Source organism: Panulirus ornatus, chromosome 72 (genome assembly GCF_036320965.1).
Source record: "Panulirus ornatus isolate Po-2019 chromosome 72, ASM3632096v1, whole genome shotgun sequence".
Taxonomy (NCBI): Eukaryota; Metazoa; Arthropoda; class Malacostraca; order Decapoda; family Palinuridae; genus Panulirus; species Panulirus ornatus.
The window spans coordinates 8851826-8875659 of NC_092295.1; the positions used below are offsets into that span (position 1 = coordinate 8851826).

A 23834-nucleotide genomic window follows, 5' to 3' on the forward strand; every position below is an offset into this window, starting at 1 on the left:
AGTGGGGAGGAAAGGAGGCCCAGGAGGACTGAGTGGGGAGGAAAGGAGGCCCAGGAGGACTGAGTGGGGAGGAAAGGAGGCCCAGGAGGACTGAGTGGGGAGGAAAGGAGGCCCAGGGGACTGAGTGGGGAGGAAAGGAGTCCCAGGGGGACTGAGTGGGGAGGAAAGGAGGCCCAGGGGACTGAGTGGGCGAGGAAAGGAGGCCCAGGGGACTGAGTGGGGAGGAAAGGAGTCCCAGGGGACTGAATGGGGAGGAAAGGAGGCCCAGGAGGACTGAGTGGGGAGGAAAGGAGGCCCAGGAGGACTGAGTGGGGAGGAAAGGAGGCCCAGGGACTGAGTGGGGAGGAAAGGAAACCCAGGGGACTGAGTGGGAGGAAGGAGGCCCTAGGAGACTGAGTGGGGAGGACAGAGGCCCAGAGGACTGATAAAGAAAGGAGGCCCAGGAGGACTGAGTGGGGAGGAAAAGGAGGCCCAGGGGACTGTAGTGGGGAGGAAAGGAGCCCAGGAGGACTGAGTGGGAGAGGAAAAGGAGGCCCAGGAGGACTGAGTGGGGAGGAAAGGAGGCCAAGAGGGACTGAGTGGGGAGGAAAGGAGGCCCAGGAGGACTGAGTGGGGAGGAAAGTGAGGCCCAGGAGGCACTGAGTGGGGAGGAAAGGAGGCCCAGGAGCGACTGAGGTGGGGAGGCAAGGAAAGGAGGCCCAGGAGGACTGAGTGGGGAGGAAAGGAGGCCCAGGAGGACTGAGTGGGGAGGAAAGGAGGCCCAGGAGGACTGAGTGGGGAGGAAAGGAGGCCCAGGAGGACTGAGTGGGGAGGAAAGGAGGCTCAGAGGACAAACTTGGGAGGACAGGAAACCGAGAGGGACTGTGGGGAGGATTTGAGGCCCTAGGAAAATGAGAGGGGAGGACAGATGGCCAAGGGGAAGACTGATTAAGGAGGTTACGAGCCCCACTGGGAACTGAGTGGGGAGGACAGGACACCAATGAGGACTGAGTGGGGAGGACAAGGTGTACTGAGGGCTCACTGGTGGCTGAGGGAGGAGACAGCACGATGGGGTCTGGGTGGTGGGACACGAGATGGCTGGATGTGGTGGGGGACAGGTGGTCAGATGGCTGGATGTGGTGGGGACAGGTGGTCAGATGGCTGGATGTGGTGGGGACAGATGGTCAGATGGCTGGATGTGGTGGGGACAGGTGGTCAGATGGCTGGATGTGGTGGGGACAGGTGGTCAGATGGCTGGATGTGGTGGGGGACAGGTAGTCAGATGGCTGGATGTGGTGGGGACAGGTGGTCAGATGGCTGGATGTGGTGGGGGACAGGTGGTCAGATGGCTGGATGTGGTGGGGACAGGTGGTCAGATGGCTGGATGTAGTGGGGACAGCTGGTCAGATGGCTGGATGGGGGAGCGAAAAGGATAGATAAAGGCCCGAGGGAAATTAGATCCAGGAAAGATCGGTGGAAAGAAGGATAGGGTCTGGAGGGATAGGGTGGAAAAACTGGAGGCAAGGAGGCTGGACGAAAGGATAGGACGGCCATGCGGGCATGGGTGGAGGGACAGGAGGTCCAGTGGGCATGGGTGGAGGGACAGGAGGTCCAGTGGGCATGGGTGGAGGGACAGGAGGGCCAGTGGGCATGGGTGGAGGGACAGGAGGTCCAGTGGGCATGGGTGGAGGGACAGGAGGTCCAGTGGGCATGGGTGGAGGGACAGGAGGTCCAGTGGGCATGGGTGGAGGGACAGGAGGGCCAGTGGGCATGGGTGGAGGGACAGGAGGTCCAGTGGGCATGGGCGGAGGGACAGGAGAGCCAAGGGTCCGATGAGACTAAAGAAAAGGTCAGACAGGAGGACAGTGGAGTGACCGACTGGGTGACAGGTGGACAGTGGAGTGACGGGGGACCGCCTGGGAGACAGGTGGTGGTGGTGGGGTGTTGTAAGGGATACGACAGATGTCTCTAGGGGTCAGCCTGGCGACCTACACCAGCAAATGTCAACTATGAGGGCGGCCAGCCAGCCACCCTATCAGCCAACACCACCACCTACCAGCCAGCACCCTACCAGCCACCCTACCAGCCAACACCACCACCCTACCAGCCAACACCTACCAGCCAGTACAACCACCCTACCAGCCAGCACCACCACTCTACCAGCCAACCACGGGTCTCCCTCTGCTGGTGCCTCCCTCAGCAACCCCCACATCACGCCCTCAACGTATACCATTGGATTGCATTAAAGAATTTAGGCTTATGAGCCCAGCACTGGGGCCTCAGCGCTCTTTCCACGGCCTCTATACCTCCACCACAGCAATCAATAAAGCGCAAAATTATCCAAAAAATAATACAAAATAATCACTATAGCATAAGCCACAGCCATGTATACCAAGCCACATGTAACATCACCTCTTCATCATAATGTCAGACTGAGCTGGATAACGCTTGGCACAAACAGGAAATGTCTTTAACTCAATAGCTTTTAAAATATATCATATAATCCCTCAATATAATACACGCAAACAGATACAACAGGACAAAACAGGAGGAGCACTTGGGGCCCACTGATAAGAAAGAGCTTTTTCAGTTTCAAGAACTACTGGTAAATTCCCATTCAAACAAAACATACAGGGAAGAGGGTCTGTATGAAGGAAGAGGAGGGTGGCGGTGGTGTTATTGCTATGCAATCGTCTATATAACTCCAAAGAGTCACAACATGTTATATAGCAACATGGAGACGATCACGAGGATACATGAAGCAGTAGAACACAGACGTATGGACATGTAAAAGTATGGGGGAGAAGTTAGTTATAAACACACACACTGGGGGACTCTGGACACTCACGGAGACGGAGAGTCTTGGAGAAACAAGTTGTTAGTAACATTCGTATACCTTAAACATGTCAAGGATCACATTAAGATGAGAGGCGACGATACACCATTACTCCTAGATCTCATATCCACACACATACGAGGCAGAGATGTTGTGAGCACCACACATGATACACCTCATGGAGAAATGGGACACGTACTGGTTAACTACGTGGTAAACGAGGGTATGATCACAATAGGAGCAGAAAACCTGACTGAAGGAGGGGATATAATGGTGCACGCGTTACACAGCTCCATGACTGAGGGTCAGCAGTTAAGAACCAGGGCAATTATGGTGTAAGGTTTTGTGAACGTAACGAATCAAGGAGTATCAATTTGTGTGCATTTAGTCTTGAATGACAGAGGGAAAGATCCCATAAAAGATGACAAAAACCGAGTGAGCTTCGCGGTGTTTTATGTCACGAAAATACAGGCGACAACCCAACCATTCATGATTTAGAAGATGTACGAAAGACAAGAACGATAAGAGTGAAGGAACAAGGAAACGTTGAACATTGTGAACAAGGCAGGGGATAATCCTGAACTTTGTCATCAATTCATCGGAATCAAACTGTTAGTTAAAGATCAACTGGTCAGGATAAAGGATTCAGAAGGTTGAGCTACGGAGGGTGAAGTACGAGAACGAGAGGAAGTGAACCGCAAGTTTAAAAGTGTATACACAGTGGGAGACAACATAGTTGCAACACACATGATATGGAATGGAAAAGACGCCTCAGCACTGAAATATCTATAAGACTCATGATCCTGAAGGCTAAAAAGACTCAATTTAAACTCACTTAAGAGGAGGAGAGCTAGAGGTGGATATGACTGAAGTTTTTTTAAATGGTTGAAAGCCACTAATAAAGGTAACATGAATGAAGTTCTCAGAATGGCGTCACCGGACAGGACAAGAAATAATGGATTTAAATTAGAAAAAATTGGATTCAGGTCGAATGTGGGTAAACATTGGTTCAGGAATAAAGTAGTAGATTTATGGAGGCAGCAGCTGTCAAGTACAGTAATGGAAGCTACGTGGGTCTTAAGGTAGCTTTAAACGAAGGTTGGATGATGTGTTTATGTGTTCAGGCAGGTGGTTGTACAGTGGACAGACTCAGGACCTGCCTAGCATGAGCCAATAGACCTCTTGCAGCGTCCTCACATCTTCCGATATAGTTCCAGCTGCGCTCCAGACGTGTGCAGGTTCACTGGACAAACCACCTCAAGTGTTCCTCAAGATGTCGCTGGAAAAAGGTAGAGTACGAAGCGGAGCGGAGGAGACCAAGCTAGGAGGAGCCGCTGAACAACAGACAGGTCTGGATGACACGTCTGGTCAGCAAGGTACTGGAGGAGGTAGTCAAAAAGTAACTGGACGACTTACTGCACAGGAGAAACTGAATTAAGTGAGAAGCAACCCGTCTTCGTGGGAAGGTCATACGTAAGAAACCTTTTAGATTCCTGAGTTAGACAAAAGAAAATGTAAGGTGGACTGCCTCTATCTACACTGCCAGGAAAGCATTTGACACATCCCTCACAAGAAGTGACCGAGAAGCCGGATCTTCAGGCAGGAGTATATGAGATGTTCTTTCAGTGGAAAGATTATGTTAGCGAAAAGGAAGAAAGGTGGGCATGTCAGGGGAGCCTTCACACAGTGGGTTGAGGTCACCAGTGGTGTGCCACAGGGGTCTGTCCTGGAACCGTTACCCTTCTTGATCTATGCAAATGACTTGCCATTATATACTATATTCCTCCCTGAACACGTCAGTCGATCATGGCAAAATCGTGAGGGAGGTAAAACGCGAGGAGGACTGCAACACATTACAATGGGACCAATACAAACTCCACAGTCGGCGAGGTACACATGGGTGATGAGACTCAACACGAGTGACTGATACAGTAATGAGTGGGACGGGACGGAGTGAAAGAAAGCCTTGATATGATTACTATCTGGCAGGAAGGTACCTGAAGACATGTGTGTGTGAGAGAGACGAGTGTTATTGCTCTACCCCGCCGCTACATTGGGAGACTAGTAAAGGAAACCAAGTGTCTGCTGGCAAATATCTGAACCACATTCATGTGTATGGGTAAGGAAATATTCAGCTCGCTGTTCTCATCCGACATTAAACCAACCCTAAGATATGCTTCTCCAGTTGGTCACTACACATCAAATATACGAAGAGGTAACAGAAGAGGGCAACCAAGACGGAACCAGAATTAAGATTGCGTTACGGGGGAGAGGCTAAAGGCCTTACATTTGCCCATGATGGAAGAGACCAACCTTTTTGGTTTCAAGCCAGCCTAACGACGTCGGTAGAGAGCCAACCATCGAAATAGGTAAGGAGAGAACAACGCTAGACCATTATCATCATGAAATTACTAAAGGAACTTGTCAGAATGGATAAGAAATATAACTATTGTGGTAATGGTTTGAATGGGATAAACTAAGGTATGAGACAATGAAGGCGAACATCATATATTAGTTTAAAAATGATGAGGGTAATCAAGGCTGACAGGTCCAGCCTTAGTAATCAAGGCTGACAGGTCCAGCCTTAGTAATCAAGGCTGACAGGCCCAGCCTTAGTAATCAAGGCTGACAGGTCCAGCCTTAGTAATCAAGACTGACAGGTCCAGCCTTAGTAATCAAGGCTGACAGGTCCAGCCTTAGTAATCAAGGCTGACAGGTCCAGCCTTAGTAATCAAGGCTGACAGGTCCAGCCTTAGTAATCAAGACTGACAGGTCCAGCCTTAGTAATCAAGACTGACAGGTCCAGCCTTAGTAATCAAGGCTGACAGGTCCAGCCTTAGTAATCAAGGCTGACAAGTCCAGCCTTAGTAATCAAGGCTGACAGGCCCAGCCTTAGTAATCAAGGCTGACAAGTCCAGCCTTAGTAATCAAGGCTGACAGGTCCAGCCTTAGTAATCAAGACTGACAGGTCCAGCCTTAGTAATCAAGACTGACAGGTCCAGCCTTAGTAATCAAGGCTGACAGGTCCAGCCTTAGTAATCAAGGCAGACAGGCCCAGCCTTAGTAATCAAGGCTGACAGGTCCAGCCTTAGTAATCAAGACTGACAGGTCCAGCCTTAGTAATCAAGGCTGACAGGTCCAGCCTTAGTAATCAAGGCTGACAGGTCCAGCCTTAGTAATCAAGGCTGACAGGTCCAGCCTTAGTAATCAAGACTGACAGGTCCAGCCTTAGTAATCAAGGCTGACAGGTCCAGCCTTAGTAATCACGGCTGACAGGTCCAGCCTTAGTAATCAAGGCTGACAGGTCCAGCCTTAGTAATCAAGGCTGACAGGTCCAGCCTTAGTAATCAAGGCTGACAGGTCCAGCCTTAGTAATCAAGGCTGACAGGTCCAGCCTTAGTAATCAAGGCTGACAGGTCCAGCCTTAGTAATCAAGACTGACAGGCCCAGCCTTAGTAATCAAGGCTGACAGGTCCAGCCTTAGTAATCAAGGCTGACAGGTCCAGCCTTAGTAATCAAGACTGACAGGTCCAGCCTTAGTAATCAAGGCTGACAGGCCCAGCCTTAGTAATCAAGGCTGACAGGTCCAGCCTTAGTAATCAAGGCTGACAGGTCCAGCCTTAGTAATCAAGGCTGACAGGTCCAGCCTTTGTAGAAGAGACAAGGGAAAGTATTTACGAATTCTGGAGGAAGTGAAAAACCTGTCTTTTAAAATGTGCCAAGTTACAGTTACTGGGAAAGACATGAGAGGGTATTGGGAAAGACATGAGAGGGTATTGGGAAAGACATGAGAGGGTATTGGGAAAGACTTGAGAGGGTATTGGGAAAGACATGAGAGGGTATTGGGAAAGACATGAGAGGGTATTGGGAAAGACATGAGAGGGTATTGGGAAAGACATGAGAGGGTATTGGGAAAGACATGGGAAGGCAGAGAATTCCAAAGCTTCGACATGTAGGGAAAGAAACAGCTATCATTACAGCCTGCCCTTGAGTTGCCGATGGCCACAGAATAATCATGTGACGCAGCAGCCAGCTCTCGGGTACAAAAACCAAAGTAATACCAACAGAAGAGGGAAAGTGAAGCAACATTGCGGCGTTGGGCAAGGGGGTCAAGTTTGGAAGTTAGCCTGGGAGACTTCATAAGTCGGACCGCTTTCGACTCAACTCTGTCAAGTAAGGAAGCCGAGCTAGAACCATCCCAGAAGTGAGAGCAGAACTCCATACAAGAACGATTCAATCCTCTGTATAAACGAAGCTTTATATATATATATATATATATATATATATATATATATATATATATATATATATATATATATATATATATATATATATATATTTTTTTTTTTTTTCTTTTTTTTTGCTTTGTCGCTGTCTCCCGCGTTTGCGAGGTAGCGCAAGGAAACAGACGAAAGAAATGGCCCAACCCACCCCTATACACATGTATATACATACGTCCACACACGCAAATATACAATACCTACACAGCTTTCCATGGTTTACCCCAGACGCTTCACATGCCTTGATTCAATCCACTGACAGCACGTCAACCCCGGTATACCACATCGATCCAATTCACTCTATTCCTTGCCCTCCTTTCACCCTCCTGCATGTTCAGGCCCCGATCACACAAAATCTTTTTCACTCCATCTTTCCACCTCCAATTTGGTCTCCCACTTCTCCTCGTTCCCATCACCTCCGACACATATATCCTCTTGGTCAATCTTTCCTCACTCATTCTCTCCATGTGCCCAAACCATTTCAAAACACCCTCTTCTGCTCTCTCAACCACGCTCTTTTTATTTCCACACATCTCTCTTACCCTTACGTTACTTACTCGATCAAACCACCTCATACCACACATTGTCCTCAAACATCTCATATATCATCACTGGGGATAGGGGAGAAAGAATACTTCCTCCATATTTCCTGCGTGTCGTAGAAGGCGACTAAAAGGGGAAGGAGCGGGGAGCTGGAAATCCTCCCCTCCTGTTTTTACTTTTCCAAAAGAAGGAACAGAGAAAGGGGCCAAGTGAGGATATTCCCACAAAGGCTCAGTCCTCTGTTCTTGACGCTTCCTCGCTGATGACGTACTTCCTGAAGGTCAACATATTTCATGTGATGACCCACCCACACAGCAGGAGTGGTGTTGACCTGCTCTGACCCTGACACATTCAAACCGTCCCAACTCCACAATAAACTGCTGAGACTTCCTGAAATGTCCCCGGTGGTCACCTCCCAACCTCAGTAGCCATCTGTCAGCCATCTTTAAATGGGAGATGGACCCACGGGATGACAGACATATACATATACGTATGTATACATACGTTAATGTATACATACGTGTACGTATACAGTGTCGTCAAAGAACGGCTCGCTTCAAAGGTGTCCATACGTTCTCTGCTACTGATTGTAGAGCCGCCTTGGGCTGCAGGAGAATCCACATCAGTTCGAACCTTGGGCATGGCAGTGGGCCCACATCAGACCCAGGTGTTCATCCTCCCCTCGGGGCGGGTCGATAAATAGGTACCTGGCATAGGCTGTGTGTGTGTGTGTGTGTGTGTGTGTGTGTGTGTGTGTGTGTGTGTGTGTGTGTGTGTGTGTGTTGGGTGTGTGTGTGTGTGTGTGTGTGTGTGTGTGTGTGTTCAGGCATATAAGTAAGGGCATGGTACATATATACAAGGTGGAGTCGAGGCAACACAAGTGTAAAACTTTCTCCCCGTAACACACACACACACACACACACGGGCATCTGGCAAACACCAACCAGGAAGGTAGTACTTCCGCCTGGGGGGGGGTTAGTGTTAGTGGGGCAGTGAGCCAACACTACAGTGGCTGTCAAGTAGACACAACACTGTACAATATGTACACAACACTGTACAATATGTACACAACACTGTACAATATGTACACAACACTGTACAATATGTACACAACACTGGACAATATGTACACAACACTGTACAACATACACAATACTGTACAATATGTACACAACACTGTACAATATACACAATACTGTACAATATGTACACAACACTGTACAATATGTACACAACACTGGACAATATGTACACAACACTGGACAATATGTACACAACACTGTACAACATACACAATACTGTACAATATGTACACAACACTGTACAATATACACAATACTGTACAATATGTACACAACACTGTACAATATGTACACAACACTGTACAATATGTACACAACACTGGACAATATGTACACAACACTGTACAACATACACAATACTGTACAATATGTACACAACACTGTACAATATACACAATACTGTACAATATGTACACAACACTGTACAATATACACAATACTGTACAATATGTAACACCACTGGACAATATGTACACAACACTGTACAACATACACAATACTGTACAATATGTACACAACACTGTACAATATACACAATACTGTACAATATGTACACAACACTGTACAATATACACAATACTGTACAATATGTAACACCACTGGACAATATGTACACAACACTGGACAATATACACAATACTGTACAATATGTACACAACACTGTACAATATACACAATACTGTACAATATGTAACACCACTGGACAATATGTACACAACACTGTACAATATACACAATACTGTACAATATGTACACAACACTGTACAATATACACAATACTGTACAATATGTAACACCACTGGACAATATGTACACAACACTGTACAATATACACAATACTGTACAATATGTACACAACACTGTACAATATACACAATACTGTACAATATGTAACACCACTGGACAATATGTACACAACACTGGGCAATATGTGCACAACACAGTACAATATGTACATAACACGAGTATTTATTCTCGCCTCTCTAACCTTCCTGTGGTGAGCGCTACGCGCTAGCCCTACCTTGTGGCGAAATCTCACAAATGGGTAAATACGAATATGTAATTACGAGTCTATACGAATAGGTAATTACTGGTAAATACGAACATGTAATCACACACACACACACACACACACACACACACACACACACACACACATACACACACACACACACATACACACACACACACACACACACACACACACACACACGGGAGAAATATAGCTGAGCTTAAGTAATGTTGTAAAAATATGACCCGTAATGAAAAGGACACATGTCAAGTCTGGTTGCCACAGCACAAGTACAAAGAACTACTGAAGGAGGCGCAGAGGAAGGCAGCAAAGATGTCACCAGGATTAACAGAGATGAGGTTACAGTGAGGGGGGGCCAGCCGCCATAACTCTGCCCTACCATGGAAGAGAGAAGAGAAAGAAGAGGCCTGATCACAGCCCTCAAGTTTCTAAAGGTCGACACTGGACGGATCTCTGACCAATGGAAAATCCACCACCACCAGAGGTTGTAACAAGGAGCTATAACACACACGTTAAACAAAATGAAAGAAATCTCACATTTCTTTATAATATCAGAGAAAATCACGTCTTAATGAGCTGTGTGATAGTCGGGAAATTACAAGAGATGGGGGCCCCACCAGTGTACAACTCCCTCCCCGTACAGTACAAGAGATAGGGGGCCCCACGAGTGTACAACTCCCTCCCCGTACAGTACAAGAGATGGGGGCCCCACAAGTGTACAACTCCCTCCCCGTACAGTACAAGAGATGGGGCCCCACGAGTGTACAACTCCCTCCCCGTACAGTACAAGAGATGGGGCCCCACGAGTGTACAACTCCCTCCCCGTACAGTACAAGAGATGGGGCCCCACGAGTGTACAACTCCCTCCCCGTACAGTACAAGAGATGGGGCCCCACGAGTGTACAACTCCCTCCCCGTACAGTACAAGAGATGGGGCCCCACAAGTGTACAACTCCCTCCCCGTACAGTACAAGAGATGGGGCCCCACGAGTGTACAACTCCCTCCCCGTACAGTACAAGAGATGGGGCCCCACGAGTGTACAACTCCCTCCCCGTACAGTACAAGAGATGGGGCCCCACGAGTGTACAACACCCTCCCAGTACAGTACAAGAGATGGGGCACCACGAGTGTACAACTCCCTCCCCGTACAGTACAAGAGATGGGGGCCCCACGAGTGTACAACTCCCTCCCCGTACAGTACAAGAGATGGGGGCCCCACGAGTGTACAACTCCCTCCCCGTACAGTACAAGAGATGGGGCCCCACGAGTGTACAACTCCCTCCCCGTACAGTACAAGAGATGGGGGCCCCACGAGTGTACAACTCCCTCCCCGTACAGTACAAGAGATGGGGGCCCCACGAGTGTACAACTCCCTCCCCGTACAGTACAAGAGATGGGGCCCCACGAGTGTACAACTCCCTCCCCGTACAGTACAAGAGATGGGGGCCCCACGAGTGTACAACTCCCTCCCCGTACAGTACAAGAGATGGGGGCCCCACGAGTGTACAACTCCCTCCCCGTACAGTACAAGAGATGGGGCCCCACGAGTGTACAACACCCTCCCCGTACAGTACAATAAGTACTTACACAAGTATATACACACCTCGTCACAACACACACAACCCTCTCCTCACAACACTTCTAATAGAAACACTAACATCAGAAAAACTTCAACATGAGTAATACAACACATCTTTCCACTGATTACGTTCCAATTATCATTAATCACTTGGATTACGTTCTGATAATCACTAAGATTACGTTTAGATAATTAATCACTAGGATTACGTTCTGATAATCACTAAGATTACGTTTAGATAATTAATCACTAGGATTACGTTTAGATAATTAATCACTAGGATTACGTTCTGATAATTAATCACTTGTATTACGTTCTGACAATCAATGACGTATTACGTTCTGATAACTGATCACTTGTATTACGTTCTGACAATCACTGACGTATTACGTTCTGATAACTGATCACTTGTATTACGTTCTGATAACTGATCACTTGTATTACGTTCTGATAACTGATCACTTGTATTACGTTCTGATAACTGATCACTTGTATTACGTTCTGATAACTGATCACTTGTATTACGTTCTGATAACTGATCACTTGTATTACGTTCTGATAACTGATCACTTGTATTACGTTCTGATAACTGATCACTTGTATTACGTTCTGATAACTGATCACTTGTATTACGTTCTGATAACTGATCACTTGTATTACGTTCTGATAACTGATCACTTGTATTACGTTCTGATAACTGATCACTTGTATTACGTTCTGATAACTGATCACTTGTATTTCGTTCTGACAATCACTGACGTATTACGTTCTGATAATTAATCACTTGTATTACGTTCTGATAATTAATCACTTGTATTACGTTCTGATAATTAATCACTTATATTACGTTCTGATAATTAATCACTTGTATTACGTTCGTGTATTTCTGATAATCATTTATTTTCCCTTCACGTCACAAGAGGTCACACTTGATCCTTGAAGTTGCTGGTCAAAACACAACCCAACCAGAAGCGTACCACAACCACTGTGTGTGTGTGTGTGTGTGTGTGAGTGTGTGTGTGTGTGTGTGTGTGTGTGTGTGTGTGTGCGTGTGTGTGTGTGTGTGTGTGACAGACACACACGTGTACGTGTCATGCCGGTGTACAACACAGGATACGATCCTATTTTCCAAATCACCTTCAGTGTGGCCAGCAAAGTGCGTCTCAGAGATGATGCGAGTGTGTTACTCACACACTCCACACGCACTCCACACACACACACAATCCTCACACACACACAATCCACACATACACATACACACACACACTCTCTCTCTCCCAGCATCCAGCCGGGAGAGTGTGTGAGTGTGTGAGTGTGTGGTAGCGACCCTAACTAGCCAGACCTCGTCCACCAACGCGACTGCCCACACACACTCGCTAACACACACACACAGTAGTGGCCCTCTCCACCACCACACAGGCGACGGCTCCTCCTCCACCACCACCACACAGGCGACGGCTCCTCCTCCACCACCACCATCATACGGGCAGATGCCAACAATGGTGCCAGCTCTCACAGCCAACAATGTGACACCGCTCTAACGGCCCGTCCCTCCCACCGTGCCCACACACACACACACACACACACACACACATGTACTTCAATATGTATTCACATAACGACACACTGAGGCAGCTACACTGGGCCTGCTACACTGAGGCAGCTACACTGGGCCTGCTACACTGAGCCAGCTACACTAGGCCAGCTACACTAGGCCAGCTACACTGGGCCAGCTACACTGGGCCAGCTACACTGAGCCAGCTACACTGGGCCAGGTACACTGGGCCAGCTACACTGGGCCAGCTACACTGAGCCAGCTACACTGAGCCAGCTACACTGGGCCAGCTACACTGAGCCAGCTACACTGGGCAAGCTACACTGGGCCAGCTACACTGGGCCAGCTACACTGAGCCAGCTACACTGGGCCAGCTACACTGGGCCAGCTACACTGGGCCAGCTACACTGAGCCAGCTACACTGAGCCAGCTACACTGGGCCAGCTACACTGGGCCAGCTACACTTCGTATGTGTGGTGACCGAACTTGAAGAACACAGAGAACTAATGAAGAAGGCGCAGACGAGGGCTAGAAGGGAGGTATCCACCAGCCCAACCCACGTACACTAGGGTCACACCGGCCGCCACCAGAAGGGGCCGTACATCTGTCCACAACGGAAGAAAGAAGAGTGAGCGGTGACCTGATACCAAGAGATCAGAAGTTCTTCCAACCAGTTTCAAGATGGAGAGAGAGAGAGAGAGAGAGAGAGAGAGAGAGAGAGAGAGAGAGAGAGAGAGAGAGAGAGAGAGAGAGAGAGAGAGAGAGAGAGTTCTCTGGGCGATACAAGAGGACAGAACAAGCAGAGGCCGTAACGCGAAACCCAGCGAGAACATCTTGAGAACAGGTGTGAACAAGTCTTCTGAACATTACATAACACCACACCCCACCCTGCCATGCCCACACTCAACACGAAATTCAACAAGTTGTGAGAAAGTCGAGTAAGATCAAGAGACGGGCGGGGCCCTACACACGAGTGTACAACACCCTGTCTGTACTGTACACACAGGGAATCATTACAAATGAACAATCAAAAATGTATTAGCACACACACACACACACACACACACACACACACACACACACACACGCACACACACACACACACACACCACTAACACGGGAGTTGTACATGGTAACAAGCTACCCTGTACATGGTAACAAGCTACCCTGTGAATGGTAACAAGCTACCCTGTACATGGTAACAAGCTACCCTGTACATGGTAACAAGCTACCCTGTACATGGTAACAAGCTACCCTGTGAATGGTAACAAGCTACCCTGTAAATGGTAACAGGCTACCCTGCACATGGTAACAGGCTACCCTGTACATGGTAACAAGCTACCCTGTATATGGTAACAAGCTACCCTGTATATGGTAACAAGCTACCCTGTACATGGTAACAAGCTACCCTGTACATGGTAACAAGCTACCCTGTACATGGTAACAAGCTACCCTGTGAATGGTAACAAGCTACCCTGTACATGGTAACAAGCTACCCTGTACATGGTAACAAGCTACCCTGTACATGGTAACAAGCTACCCTGTGAATGGTAACAAGCTACCCTGTACATGGTAACAAGCTACCCTGTACATGGTAACAGGCTACCCTGTAAATGGTAACAAGCTACCCTGTACATGGTAACAAGCTACCCTGTACATGGTAACAGGCTACCCTGTACATGGTAACAAGCTACCCTGTAAATGGTAACAGGCTACCCTGTACACATGGTGACAGGCTCCCCCTACACACTATAACAGGCTTCCCCCTACACAAGATAACAGGCTTCCCCTACACAAGATAACAGGCTTCCCCCTACACACTATAACAGGCTTCCCCCTACAAAAGATAACAGGCTTCCCCTACACAAGATAACAGGCTTCCCCCTACACACTATAACAGGCTTCCCCCTACACAAGATAACAGGCTTCCCCCTACACAAGATAACAGGCTTCCCCCTACACAAGATAACAGGCTTCCCCTACACAAGATAACAGGCTTCCCCCTACACACTATAACAGGCTTCCCCCTACACAAGATAACAGGCTTCCCCCTACACAAGATAACAGGCTTCCCCTACACAAGATAACAGGCTTCCCCCTACACACTATAACAGGCTTCCCCTACACAAGATAACAGGCTTCCCCCTACACACTATAACAGGCTTCCCCCTACACAAGATAACAGGCTTCCCCTACACAAGATAACAGGCTTCCCCCTACACAAGATAACAGGCTTCCCCCTACACACTATAACAGGCTTCCCCCTACACAAGATAACAGGCTTCCCCTACACAAGATAACAGGCTTCCCCCTACACAAGATAACAGGCTTCCCCTACACAAGATAACAGGCTTCCCCCTACACACTATAACAGGCTTCCCCCTACACAAGATAACAGGCTTCCCCCTACACAAGATAACAGGCTTCCCCCTACACAAGATAACAGGCTTCCCTTACACAAAATAACAGGCCCCCCTACACAAGATAACAGGCTTCCCCCTAAACAAGATAACAGGCTTCCCCCTACACAAGATAACAGGCTCCCCCTACACGAGGTGACAGGCTCCCCCTACACAAGGTAACAGCCCCCCTACACAAGATAACAGGCTTCCCCTTACACAAGATAACAGGCCCCCCTACACAAGATAACAGGCTCCCCCTACACGAGGTGACAGGCTCCCCCTACACAAGATAACAGGCTTCCCCGTACACAAGATAACAGGCTTCCCCCTACACAAGATAACAGGCTTCCCCCTACACAAGATAACAGGCTCCCCCTACACAAGATAACAGGCTTCCCCTACACGAGGTGACAGGCTTCCCCCTACACAAGATAACAGGCTCCCCCTACACAAGATAACAGGCTTCCCCTACACGAGGTGACAGGCTTCCCCCTACACAAGATAACAGGCTCCCCCGTACACAAGATAACAGGCTCCCCCTACACGAGGTGACAGGCTCCCCCTACACAAGATAACAGGCTTCCCCCTACACAAGATAACAGGCTCCCCCTACACAAGATAACAGGCTTCCCCTACACGAGGTGACAGGCTTCCCCCTACACAAGATAACAGGCTCCCCCTACACAAGATAACAGGCTCCCCCTACACGAGGTGACAGGCTTCCCCCTACACAAGATAACAGGCTCCCCGTACACAAGATAACAGGCTCCCCCTACACGAGGTGACAGGCTCCCCCTACACGAGGTGACAGGCTTCCCCCTACACAAGATAACAGGCTCCCCCGTACACAAGATAACAGGCTCCCCCTACACGAGGTGACAGGCTTCCCCCTACACAAGATAACAGGCTCCCCCTACACGAGGTGACAGGCTCCCCCTACACAAGTTAACAGGCTTCCCCCTACACAAGATAACAGGCTTCCCCCTACACAAGATAACAGGCTCCCCCTACACAAGATAACAGGCTTCCCCTACACGAGGTGACAGGCTTCCCCCTACACAAGATAACAGGCTCCCCCGTACACAAGATAACAGGCTCCCCCTACACGAGGTGACAGGCTCCCCCTACACAAGATAACAGGCTCCCCCGTACACAAGATAACAGGCTCCCCCTACACAAGATAACAGGCTTCCCCTACACGAGGTGACAGGCTTCCCCCTACACAAGATAACAGGCTCCCCTACACAAGATAACAGGCTCCCCCTACACGAGGTGACAGGCTCCCCCTACACAAGATAACAGGCTCCCCCGTACACAAGATAACAGGCTCCCCCTACACGAGGTGACAGGCTCCCCCTACACAAGATAACAGGCTTCCCCCTACACAAGATAACAGGCTCCCCCTACACAAGATAACAGGCTTCCCCTACACGAGGTGACAGGCTTCCCCCTACACAAGATAACAGGCTCCCCCTACACAAGATAACAGGCTCCCCCTACACGAGGTGACAGGCTTCCCCCTACACAAGATAACAGGCTCCCCCGTACACAAGATAACAGGCTCCCCCTACACGAGGTGACAGGCTCCCCCTACACGAGGTGACAGGCTTCCCCCTACACAAGATAACAGGCTCCCCCGTACACAAGATAACAGGCTCCCCCTACACGAGGTGACAGGCTTCCCCCTACACAAGATAACAGGCTCCCCCTACACGAGGTGACAGGCTCCCCCTACACAAGATAACAGGCTTCCCCCTACACAAGATAACAGGCTTCCCCCTACACAAGATAACAGGCTCCCCCTACACAAGATAACAGGCTCCCCCTACACGAGGTGACAGGCTTCCCCCTACACAAGATAACAGGCTCCCCCGTACACAAGATAACAGGCTCCCCCTACACGAGGTGACAGGCTCCCCCTACACAAGATAACAGGCTCCCCCGTACACAAGATAACAGGCTCCCCCTACACAAGATAACAGGCTTCCCCCTACACAAGATAACAGGCTTCCCCCTACACAAGATAACAGGCTTCCCCCTACACGAGGTGACAGGCTTCCCCCTACACAAGATAACAGGCTCCCCCTACACGAGGTGACAGGCTTCCCCCTACACAAGATAACAGGCTCCCCCGTACACAAGATAACAGGCTCCCCCTACACGAGGTGACAGGCTTCCCCCTACACAAGATAACAGGCTCCCCCGTACACAAGATAACAGGCTTCCCCTACACGAGGTGACAGGCTTCCCCCTACACAAGATAACAGGCTCCCCCTACACAAGATAACAGGCTCCCCCCTACACAAGATAACAGGCTTCCCCTACACAAGATAACAGGCTTCCCCTTACACAAGATAACAGGCTTCCCCTTACACAAGATAACAGGCTTCCCCCTACACAAGATAACAGGCTCCCCCTACACAAGATAACAGGCTCCCCCCTACACAAGATAACAGGCTTCCTCTACACAAGATAACAGGCTTCCCCTTACACAAGATAACAGGCTTCCCCTTACACAAGATAACAGGCTTCCCCTTACACAAGATAACAAGCTTCCCCCTACACGAGGTGACAGGCTCCCCCTACACAAGGTAACAGCCCCCTCCAGCATGAGGGACAGTACCCACACCATCCACCTGACGCAGACATGGCAACACACACGACCTCCTCCTCCTCTTCCCAACCCGTCCGATCCTCGCTACACATCACAACACAGCAGAACAACAACAACAACAACACATACGGAACACTTGAAGGAAGCAACAGACATGATAACCAGGCGGGCAACCAACACGGCACCAACCTAACCACATGTTTGATGGTTGAACGACCTTGTGCAAAACCCGTACACACACACACACACACACACACACACACACGCTCGACCCACGCACTCGACCACAGGAGTGCGTGCAGCGTACCTCCTGCGATCCCCTTACTATATAGTCTTCTATATACACTACCAACGCCAGGGTCTGGGAGCATGTGAACACAACACCACACCAACGCCAGGGTCTGGGAGCATGTGAACACAACACCACACCAACGCCAGGGTCTGGGAGCATGTGAACACATCACCACACCAACGCCAGGGTCTGGGAGCATGTGAACACAACACCACACCAACGCCAGGGTCTGGGAGCATGTGAACACAACACCACACCAACGCCAGGGTCTGGGAGCATGTGAACACATCACCACACCAACGCCAGGGTCTGGGAGCAAGTGAACACAGCACCACACCAACGCCAGGGTCTGGGAGCATGTGAACACATCACACCAACGCCAGGGTCTGGGAGCATGTGAACACAACACCACACCAACGCCAGGGTCTGGGAGCATGTGAACACAGCATCACACCAACGCCAGGGTCTGGGAGCATGTGAACACAACACCACACCAGCGCCAGGGTCTGGGAGCATGTGAACACAACACCACACCAGCGCCAGGGTCTGGGAGCATGTGAACACAACACCACACCAACGCCAGGGTCTGGGAGCATGTAAACACAACACCACACCAGCGCCAGGGTCTGGGAGCATGTGAACACAACACCACACCAACGCCAGGGTCTGGGAACATGTGAACACAACACCACACCAGCGCCAGGGTCTGGGAGCATGTGAACACAACACCACACCAGCGCCAGGGTCTGGGAGCATGTGAACACAACACCACACCAACGCCAGGGTCTGGGAGCATGTGAACACAACACCACACCAGCGCCAGGGTCTGGGAGCATGTGAACACAACACCACACCAGCGCCAGGGTCTGGGAGCATGTGAAGACAACTGTCCCTGTACATAAACACAGGGGACAGCGATGGGAATTTCTCGTCGATGGCGAATATCTCCAATCCCTCCTTCCATCTCCCTTACATTAAAGCTACGCTCCCAATAATGCTAATAAATTCTGAGTATAATCATGTATTCACACAAATTCTAGCCAGGAATATCTTTAAGGCTGATGTGAAAGATCTACAGAAAGAAATAGACATCTTAAACCCGTCACAATGGTCAATGATGAACATCCGGGCTGACCAGACGATGTCCACCCCCGGCAATAGCATGGTACATCCAGAACACAACCCTGACGATGACCACCCCAGAACACAACCCTGACGATGTCCACCCCCGGCAATAACCTGGTACATCCAGAACACAACCCTGACGATGTCCATCCCCGGCAATAACCTGGTACATCCAGAACACAACCCTGACGATGTCCACCCTAACAATAGCCTGGTACATCCAAAACACAACCCTAACGATGTCCACCCCCGGCAATAGCCTGGTACATCCAGAACACAACCCTGACGATGACCACCCCCGGCAATAGCCTGGTACATCCAGAACACAACCCTGACGATGACCACCCTAACAATAGCCTGGTACATCCAGAACACAACCCTGACAATAGCCAATCCTACAAAACCCTCATACAGGCAAAATACAACACTGACAACACACACACTTCTACAACATAACACTGACAATGAAGGTTCCTTAACACTGACAATGAAGGTTCCTTAAAGAATGTAACAAAAGAAAATAAGAAACACAAACCCAGATGGAAGTGTTGCACAAAGGCCGAGGTACACCAGGGGTGTCATACACTACGTAGCCCTGGATATCTCTACACCCGCAGCACTAAGGCACCTCCACTCAGTACACTCATCATGGCACATCACTGGCAGGGTGACCCTTCAAACCCCACCAGCACGACTTTACGACCTTAGAGTACGACGGTATGACCTTAGAGTATGACGGTACGACCTTAGAGTACGACGGTACGACGTTAGAATACGACAGTAAGACCTTAGAGTACGACGGTACGACCTTAGAATACGACGGTACGACCTTAGAGCACGACGGTACGACGTTAGAATACGACAGTAAGACCTTAGAGTACGACGGTATGACCTTAGAGTATGACGGTACGACCTTAGAGTACGACGGTACGACCTTAGAGTACGACGGTACGACCTTAGAGTACGACGGTACGACGTTAGAATACGACAGTAATACCTTAGAGTACGACGGTACGACGTTAGAATACGACAGTAAGACCTTAGAGTACGACTGTACGACCTTAGAATACGACAGTACGACCTTAGAGTACGACGGTACGACCTTAAAGTACGACGGTGCGACCTTAGAATACGACAGTACGACCTTAGAGTACGACGGTACGACCTTAGAATACGACGATACGACCTTAGAGTACGACGATACGACCTTAGAGTACGACGATACGACGACCTGGCCTTCTGATTTACTCCTTGAAGTTCTGATCAAAGGCAGCCGTCGTGCCCATCTCTAAGAAAGGAGGCTGGGAAGAGCCGCTGGTCTACAGACCAGAAGGAGACGAGTGTGGTCTGTCTGGTAGAGGGGAAGACCCTCTAACAGGCCACCGCTGGGCTCACGAGGGGGGTGAGTGTTGTTAGGAAGGAGACGTCTATAGAGTCGGCCTGGTGAGGTGGACACGCTGGCCAGCTGGCTGCCAGGTCGAGCAGACAGTCCACCTGGGGATATGTGGCGGCAAAACCAACTGCGGAAACAAGGAACAGAACCAGAGATCCACCTCCATGTCGAAACCAACTGTCAGTCGATGTAACCATCTGTCAGTCGACGTAACCATCTGTCAATTGACGTAACCATCTGTATGTCGACGTAAAAGAACTTCACACGTACATCTGGGTGCCACAAGCAGGAGCATCTAGACAAGCTGATGGTGTGTTACGACGCAAGTGAGGGAGTGAGACAGCCATGCCACTTTGCCCCTCCTCGTTAACACTGAACGAGATGTCAACATGGTGTCTGTCTGAGTTCATCTCGCATCCAGCAACGCTACGTATCCGACCGTCGTAAATTCAATGTCTTAAGAGATGATTCCTACCATACAAGATATGGTCGACGTAACTTCGGTCCTGGGTTTTGCCCAAGATACATCACGTGTTCCATGATTACACCAGCGTGGCCCAGTTACCAGACACACCCCCTCACCTCACACCTCACTCTGTCTGTATCCACTCTCCCCCACGCCACAGCCCAGGTCAGGGGCAGACGTCCACAATACAAAAACGGATTAATAAAACAAGACACCAATATAATCCGGAAGCTATAAGACACCACAGTTTTCCAGAGCGACAACTCTTCGATTATAGACAGAAGACGCATCCGAAATCATGCTCATAATGTGATTATATTAATCAGCTGCATCTGTCTGGCACACGAAGGTACAATCTATGGGGGAAAGACGTCTGGCCAGGCTGGCTTATGACCTTAAGGGGTCAGGTCACATCACACCACCACACGTCGTGCACAAGAGCCACTAAGTTGGGGAACCCATAAGAACACACGGAGGGTCGGCGCTGCCATGTGAACATCAAGCATGGGGTGGGTGTTTCCCTGTGGGAGATGTCCCCCCCAAGGGCTGGCACAGGTTGCTGCTCCCCCTCTACTAACCTCCTCCCTCCTCCCCTCACACCACCACCACCACCACAACACACGCGTCCTCGCTCAACCCACTCAGACATTCCCTCACTTGCCAAACACGCAGTATATTCACACAGCAACCTCAACTACAAACTGAACCCACATGATCGTCCACTACCAAACGATTGCACACAACCAATATATATATATATATATATATATATATATATATATATATATATATATATATATATATATATATATATATATATATTTTTTTTTTTTTTTTTTTATACTTTGTCGCTGTCTCCCGCGTTTGCGAGGTAGCGCAAGGAAACAAACGAAAGAAATGGCCCAACCCACCCCCATACACATGTATATACATACGTCCACACACGCAAATATACATACCTACACAGCTTTCCATGGTTTACCCCAGACGCTTCACATGCCCTGATTCAATCTATTGACAGCACGTCAACCCCGGTATACCACATTGATCCAAAGCACTCTATTCCTTGCCCTCCTTTCACCCTCCTGCATGTTCAGGCCCCGATCACACAAAATCTTTTTCACTCCATCTTTCCACCTCCAATTTGGTCTCCCACTTCTCCTCGTTCCCTCCACCTCCGACACATATATCCTCTTGGTCAATCTTTCCTCACTCATTCTCTCCATGTGCCCAAACCATTTCAAAACACCCTCTTCTGCTCTCTCAACCACGCTCTTTTCATTTCCACACATCTCTCTTACCCTTACGTTACTTACTCGATCAAACCACCTCACACCACACATTGTCCTCAAACATCTCATTTCCAGCACATCCATCCTCCTGCGCACAACTCTATCCATAGCCCACGCCTCGCAACCATACAACATTGTTGGAACCACTATTCCTTCAAACATACCCATTTTTGCTTTCCGAGATAATGTTCTCGACTTCCACACATTCTTCAAGGCTCCCAGAATTTTCGCCCCCTCCCCCACCCTATGATCCACTTCCGCTTCCATGGTTCCATCCGCTGCCAGATCCACTCCCAGATATCTAAAACACTTTACTTCCTCCAGTTTTTCTCCATTCAAACTTACCTCCCAACTGATTTGACCCTCAACCCTACTGTACCTAATAACCTTGCTCTTATTCACATTCACTCTTAACTTTCTTCTTTCACACACTTTACCAAACTCAGTCACCAGCTTCTGCAGTTTCTCACATGAATCAGCCACCCAACTGACTCGCTTCCCAAGCTCTCTCATCCCCAACAGACTTCATACTTGCCCCTCTTTCCAAAACTCTTGCATTCACCTCCCTAACAACCCCATCCATAAACAAATTAAACATAAATATATATATATATATATATATATATATATATATATATATATATATATATATATATATTTTTTTTTTTTTTTTTTTTTTTTTATACTTTGTCGCTGTCTCCCGCGTTTGCGAGGTAGCGCAAGGAAACAGACGAAAGAAATGGCCCCACCCCCCCCCCCCCATACACATGTACATACACACGTCCACACACGCAAATATACATACCTACACAGCTTTCCATGGTTTACCCCAGACGCTTCACATGCCTTGCTTCAATCCACTGACAGCACGTCAACCCCTGTATACCACATGACTCCAATTCACTCTATTTCTTGCCCTCCTTTCACCCTCCTGCATGTTCAGGCCCCGATCACACAAAATCTTTTTCACTCCATCTTTCCACCTCCAATTTGGTCTCCCTCTTCTCCTCGTTCCCACCACCTCCGACACATATATCCTCTTGGTCAATCTCTCCTCACTCATTCTCTCCATGTGCCCAAACCATTTCAAAACACCCTCTTCTGCTCTCTCAACCATGCTCTTTTTATTTCCACACATCTCTCTTACCCTTACGTTACTTACTCGATCAAACCACCTCACACCACACATTGTCCTCAAACATCTCATTTCCAGCACATCCATCCTCCTGCGCACATCTCTATCCATAGCCCACGCCTCGCAACCATACAACATTGTTGGAACCACTATTCCCTCAAACATACCCATTTTTGCTTTCCGAGATAGTGTTCTCGACTTCCACACATTTTTCAAGGCTCCCAAAA

At 48.9% G+C, this 23834-nt stretch overlaps 1 protein-coding gene and 1 long non-coding RNA gene across 4 annotated transcripts in view; both read right to left on the reverse strand.

Annotated features, from left to right (window-relative positions):
* LOC139748126 (uncharacterized) overlaps nucleotides 1-23834 on the reverse strand; it is a 465017-nt gene that overhangs the window by 144349 nt on the left and 296834 nt on the right. The gene's annotated exons all lie outside the window — the stretch shown is intronic.
* On the reverse strand, nucleotides 1326-5429 carry LOC139748127 (uncharacterized). The gene is made up of 2 exons (XR_011712538.1): nucleotides 2079-5429; nucleotides 1326-2031 (listed from the first exon to the last, which is right to left on the reverse strand). It is a non-coding gene; the product is annotated as an uncharacterized lncRNA (long non-coding RNA).